The sequence below is a fragment of the Ostrea edulis genome, chromosome 10 (assembly GCF_947568905.1).
Source record: "Ostrea edulis chromosome 10, xbOstEdul1.1, whole genome shotgun sequence".
NCBI classification, from domain to species: domain Eukaryota; kingdom Metazoa; phylum Mollusca; class Bivalvia; order Ostreida; family Ostreidae; genus Ostrea; species Ostrea edulis.
In genome coordinates, this window is record NC_079173.1 from 952,268 (window position 1) to 958,551 (window position 6,284).

Genomic DNA, 6,284 nt, shown 5'->3' on the forward strand with positions numbered 1-6,284 from the left:
GAACCCTATTGAGTTTTAGGTCACATGGTCAATGCACTGTTAACATACATCTAGGAAGATATTGTCTACACAGTATTTTGAATTTAAGATAATACTATCAATTGAATATGTATGTATCACCCTTTTTCAATTTTGCACCATGGGGGACATATGTGTTTTACAAACATCTGTTGCTTAGAATTTTCTTTTAAAGTGTATACGAAAACCATGGTTAATCCTTGGGTAGTGCAGATCTGTTTCTCCAGATTCCCCCCCCCCAAAAAAAAAAAAAAAAACTCCGTGAAATAGGGTGGATCACCATAGGAAATAAATCTTTTACGTGAGAATTATAAAGATGCACCGTTAAAACAACAGAAAGGCCATGGTTAATCAAAGTGTTGTGTAAGTATTTATAGGTAGTTAAAAGTCAGGATCCGGGGTAGTTAAAAGTCAGGATCCGCGGTACTTGAAAGTCAGGACCCGGGGTAGTTAAATATCAGGACGGGGTAGTTAAAAGTCAGGACCAAGGGTAGTTCCAAGTCAGGATCTGGGGTAGTTAAAAGTAATGACCCGCGGTAGTTAAACGTCAGGACCCGGGGTAGTTAAAAGTCAGGACCCGGGGTAGTTACAAGTCAGGACCCGCGGTAGTTAAAAGTCAGGACGGGGTAGTTAAAAGTCAGGACCCAGGGTAGTTACAAGTCAGGATCCGGGGTAGTTGCAAGTCAGGACCCGGGGTAGTTAAAAGTCAGGATCCGGGATAGTTAAATGTCAGGATCCGGAGTAGTTACAAGTCAGGACCTGGGGTAGTTATAAGTCAGGATCCGTGGTAGTTACAAGTCAGGATCCGGGGTGGTTAAAAGTCAGGATCCGGGGTAGTTACAAGTCAGGATCCGGGGTAGTTAAAAGTCGGGATCCGTGGTAGTTACAAGTCAGGATCCAGGTGTAAGTTGAGGCCCTTATAGGAGTTGAGAGTTTATTTAGGAAAATGCTTCTAACAAATCGCCTATGACGTTATTGTCGCATTACTTTCGCAGCTGAATGGTGAAACTACAGCGCTTTTTGTTGAAAATTTGGAATTTTAACACGTTTATTGTGATGCATTACGTTACCGTGGAGAAATCTGATAAAAGCCGACCAATTTTGAACATCGAATCGGGAGTAGAAGCAAGAAAAACATTACGGTGAATATGGGGTAAAATATTTCCAAAACGTTTCTAATCCAAACTTTTTTTTTCATTTTTATTTTAAATCTATATAGATTTTGTTTTGAATTGAAATAAATGGTGGAATGTCCTTCAGAAATGGAAGGGGGGGGGGGTTACCTAATGATATATCTTCATTCAAGAAAAAAAACAACCCAGGAAACGATCGTAGTCATAAATGTGGGGTATAACCCCGCCCCCTGATTCTATATGCCTGCTCCTAGGCAGATCTGTTTGATACGACACGAGGTGTGATAACGAACGGCGACGCTATGTAACTATTTCCTTCTTATTTTTGTTGCATAGCATCGCTATTTGTGCAGCACTTTGTAGCAATTTGTTACATACCGAGCGGGGATTGCACCTTTTTATGTATGTGTGTCTTTCTGTAAATTTATCAAACCCAGTTCTCTCTCTCTCTCTCTCTCTCTCTGTGATCGATAGACTCAAGTAGCTATTTTAAATTAGTGCGTATGGGCAGCACACTTTACTGGTGCGCAGTACAGCTGAGGGTGTATAAAAAACGCATTAGGCTTCCTCGCATCAGAAAATGTAAATGGGAGAGAGACTGCTCTCATTGCAAACATGCTCTCCCATACACTCTCATGTTGTTGACCTACAAGACACGACACGAGTTTTATACTTCCCACAGTGGACAAACCATGGAGATTCTCCGTGTCCCAAGGTGTGTGTTATTTGCCTTTACACACAGCTTCTAGGAGCTTTGATCTCGAGGGGGTCCGAGTTTAGAATAGGTCTAGTACTCCCTTGCCTGTCGTAAGAGACGACTAAGTGGGACGATCCTTCGGATGAGACCTCAAAAACCAAGGTCCCGTGTCACAGTAGGTGTGACACGATAAAGACCCCCCTTCCTGCTCAAAGGCCATAAGCGCCGAACATAGGCCTACATTTTGCAGCCCTTCACCGGCAGTGATTACTTCTCCATATGAGTGTAATATTCTCGAGAGCGACGTTAAACAATATACAATCAATCAATCTAGGAGTTTTGCTGTGGACATGGTCGCCTTGTAGGGGATGTGAAAATGTGCTACAGGCTAAATAAGCATGATAAATGTGGAGTTTTGGAAAAAGACAAAATAGCAATAACCCCCCCCCCTCCCTAATGTGGTTTTTTTAGCATTTTGAGACAAAAATTCCAACGATTACAAAAACTATATATATATATATATATATATATATATATATATATATATATATATTGTGTTTTTGAGAATACCTGGTTTTGAAAATTTTTCTTTTAATTTTCTAACCATCCTTTCGTCATTAAAATATCCCTAAATGTACTGTTTCATAATAATGTGTACTGCAGGCAATTCCTGATTTGAATGTGAATTAGTATATTCAGACCCCCCCCCCCCTAAAATTTTTCAAATTTACAGTAAATCGTTGTGTCTTGTTTAGAAAAATGTACTAAACGATAACAGGGCCGTAAATTAACCTTCAATTTGGAGGAGGCAGGAAATTAGGTGGGGGTCTGGGGGCCGCCCAGGCCCCCAGACGCTGAGCACATTTTGTGCACACTGAACACGTTTCGTGCAAAATCCTTGATTCTAGGGCCTTCTAAGATGTTACTTGACTAACTCATTCTAAAAGAAAGATTTGGAATGCTTTTTAAGGGAGGTATCATGTTCTTAGTTATTGGAAACAACAAATTCTAATGAACTTTAAATTTTAATTTTTTTTTGGCTCAAAAGTTGGAGGAGGCAGCTGCCTCCTCCGCCTCCATGTAATTTACGGCCCTGGATAAAATAAGCAATAATTTCCTCCACTCCCGGAGAAATAAATGACAAAATCTTTTGATTACATGAATTACTTTATTGGGAGAACTTAGTTTTCCAAAAACCCTAAACTTTGCATTATTTTACTGATTTCACTTTATTAAATATGATAGAAAATATTACAAATGACTTAGATAGGAAACATATTTCAAGTCCTATAAAATCTGTAAAATCCAGGAGCCTCTGAGGGCTTCGCAAGTAGTATGACCGTCTGTTGGACCCCTAAACACAATGGCTATTGTTTAAAGTTAGACAATGAATCTATTGTTGTGGAGGAACAAACGGTATTGAATGAATCTATTATTGTGGAGGAATAAAGGGTATTGAATGAATCTATTATTGTGGAGGAACAAAGGGTATTGAATGTTTGGGGGTCTAAAGACAATGGGGTATTGTTGGATGGGAGACCTGAAACTATTGTTGTGGACATGTATTGGAAAACGATAATATGTGAATGAGATTGTAATGAAGTTCTTTTTGGATTTTGTGTAGGAGTAGAGAAAATGATAAATCGTAGAATAAATAAAAAGAAAATTTATTTAGCAATAAGATAAGAAATATAGAGATGTTTGAAAAACAAAGAAATCACACTTTCACATTCACACACCCATACTCTCTCACCGAGAAAGAAATATAAATTGGTATTATAAACCTGGCAATATTGACAATCAATATAACGTATAACTGTCAAGACAATTCAATAGTTAATACAACAAGTATGTCATTCCAGGCTGAAAATATAACTGGTAATAAATATATTACATAATGGTTCGAATAGTCGCTAATTCCGCTAACTACAGAAAAAGTTAAACAGTAGTAAATTACGTTTTATACAAATTTCTCAAATTCCTTTTTGATAAAATGTTAGTTTACTGAAACACAATATGAAAGTTTGGCTACTCAGCACAATTCAATTTAACGCAACGTCACACTTGGCACAACCAGGCCTCCATACAGCTCGAAAAGCCCCTCCGCTTCCAGTCCCGGACTCACAGGTCTCTCACTGAACAACGATACTGGGTAACGCCGACTTCAAACCAATGGCAACACTAGGCTCACAAAATAATTGTCAAGTCCACCACGTGGAACACCCATGTGCATACAGCACTGTCTCACGTGTTCTGATTCCCACGCCGAGCACCTACTGAAATGCTTCCCACGCCGAGCACCTACTGAAATGCTGAGAGTACTGACTGATATGGCCCAGATAGCTTCTTAAATCCCCTCTGCACTGAAATAGCAATAACTTAACCTAAAACCTGTACACAAAGTGACTTGGGTAACAACAAAATTGAAAACACAATACACGAGAAAATTAACCCGAAACCTCGCAAATATTTTCACACAAAAATAGCTTACCGGCTGGAGAAAACCTATGCCCACACAGTAAAATGTTTGTCTCTCTGGCTACCCATTACCCAGACTAACTTCTGGAATTCGCCAAGAAAAGACCCCTGCTGGACAGCATGAAAACGTGGCCGCACGCTTGACAAACAGCCGCTACTCTGACTGACCAAACCGGTATGCTAAAAATAGCCTTATCGACCAACACTCACACTATGGAAACACCTTACAAGCATAAACAACTATTTACAGACAACACCACAAAAAACTAACAAAATGAAAATTAACTTCATCACAGAGATGTTTATTGTTGTGGATTAGACATCAATACAGCGTGAAAGGGCACCTTGTCCTTAAAAAGAGTAAGGGGAAGGACACTCAATGATGTCGGAGGACCCTAAATACAATGGACTATTGTTGGAAGGGAGATAATGGGTCTATTATTGCGAGTGAACAATTATTGGAAAACGATACTATGTGAAAGAGCAGTCTATTGTGGGTAGACCATGAGGGGGGATTGGAAATAAATACAACGTGAAAGGACACCTATCCTTAAAAAGAGTAAAGACTCAATTGTCCATGAATGAGTAAAAATCAATACCGTGTGAAGTGCATCAGACCTCTAAATTAAAAAAGAGCAGGGAAAGGATATCGGGAGTAAAAATCAATACTGTGTGAAAGGACACCTGTAAGGGGAAGGTTACCTGAGTGAAGTGAAAGGACACGTCCTTTAAATGCAGTCTTTATAAAGAGCAAGGGGAAGGATACCAGGGTAAAAATCAATACTACGAAACAGACACGTTTTGCTGTTTAGATGTTCACAATAAAGAGAGAAAGAGACAGGTGAATAGCAAAACGTTTTATATTTTCCCCTATCTTTTCTTTGTTTAGATGTGATCTCGATAATCACATGTATAATTTGTCATAGAACATTACTGAAAAAAAAAATTCAATTTACCGGAAGACTATGACATTCGATTGAGAGAATTTATTTCATAGAAATAGTTTTGCTTGTTCAAGTACAATCAGATTCGGCTTCTACCTGTGGTTTTCACGTTTTAGTTTACCTCTATCGTCGTGTTCAAGGATTTTCAATGCAAAAACAGTCTTAGAATGTTAATTGGTGTCGAGTCAGACGACTGTGTGCGCAATTTTGTGTTGACAAAAATAAACAGTAAGAAAAGTCTCTACCACCATTACGAGTTTTGACGATCAAAGAAATGTTGATATTTTAACTCAGTTCCCGGAGACCTGGATCCCGGACACCTGAACTCCGGAGACCTGGACCCCGGAGAGTAAGTTTCCCGCCCCCGGTGACTAAGAATTGGGGTTAATAGGAGTATCAACATGTTTTGCAGTAGATAAAAAGCTTGGTCCGGGGGTGTATTTTGAACCAACAAACAGACGTAACCCCACCTAGATAAAGAAGACCTTTAAAAGAAGACAGGGACTTGCATGCAGTGGTTTAAACTTTAAATCTAACGTTCGTACTATGAATAAAAAGCCCGTATGTATATCAATGCGTGAAGCTAATGACTTCAGTATAACCATAAGGTATCAAAAGAGTTATCTTGTATCTCTCGTTTAAAATCATCGACTTGGTATTGTTCATGTTAAACACTATTATAAACTCCAACAGACAATTTGTATTGAGCGGTTGTTAGATTTAAAGATTTGTGTCACTGATTTGCTCTGGTCGGTTGCAACAATATCTAACATGGATTGGAAGTTTAAATTTAAGAATTCGTAAAAAAAAAAAAAAAAAAAAAAAAAATATGAACGCGAGAGTCCCGTTAGAATGGCAGCTCACTTCTCACGAAGATCAAGACTTGGGTCACCAGGTGATGAAACTTTATGAAGGTTATATACGTTACACATTGATAATCTGATAACTCGTTAGAACCGCCGGTGTTGCAGCATAGACTCCCCCCATAGACTTTCCCCCGCATAGACTTTCCCT

At 39.0% G+C, this 6,284-nt stretch overlaps 1 long non-coding RNA gene across 1 annotated transcript; it reads right to left on the bottom strand.

Moving 5' to 3' along the window:
- Nucleotides 1-3,498: 3,498 nt before the first annotated feature.
- On the bottom strand, nucleotides 3,499-4,973 carry LOC125655340 (uncharacterized). The gene is made up of 2 exons (XR_008799179.1): nucleotides 4,340-4,973; nucleotides 3,499-4,211 (listed from the first exon to the last, which is right to left on the bottom strand). It is a non-coding gene; the product is annotated as an uncharacterized LOC125655340 (long non-coding RNA).
- Nucleotides 4,974-6,284: the final 1,311 nt, after the last annotated feature.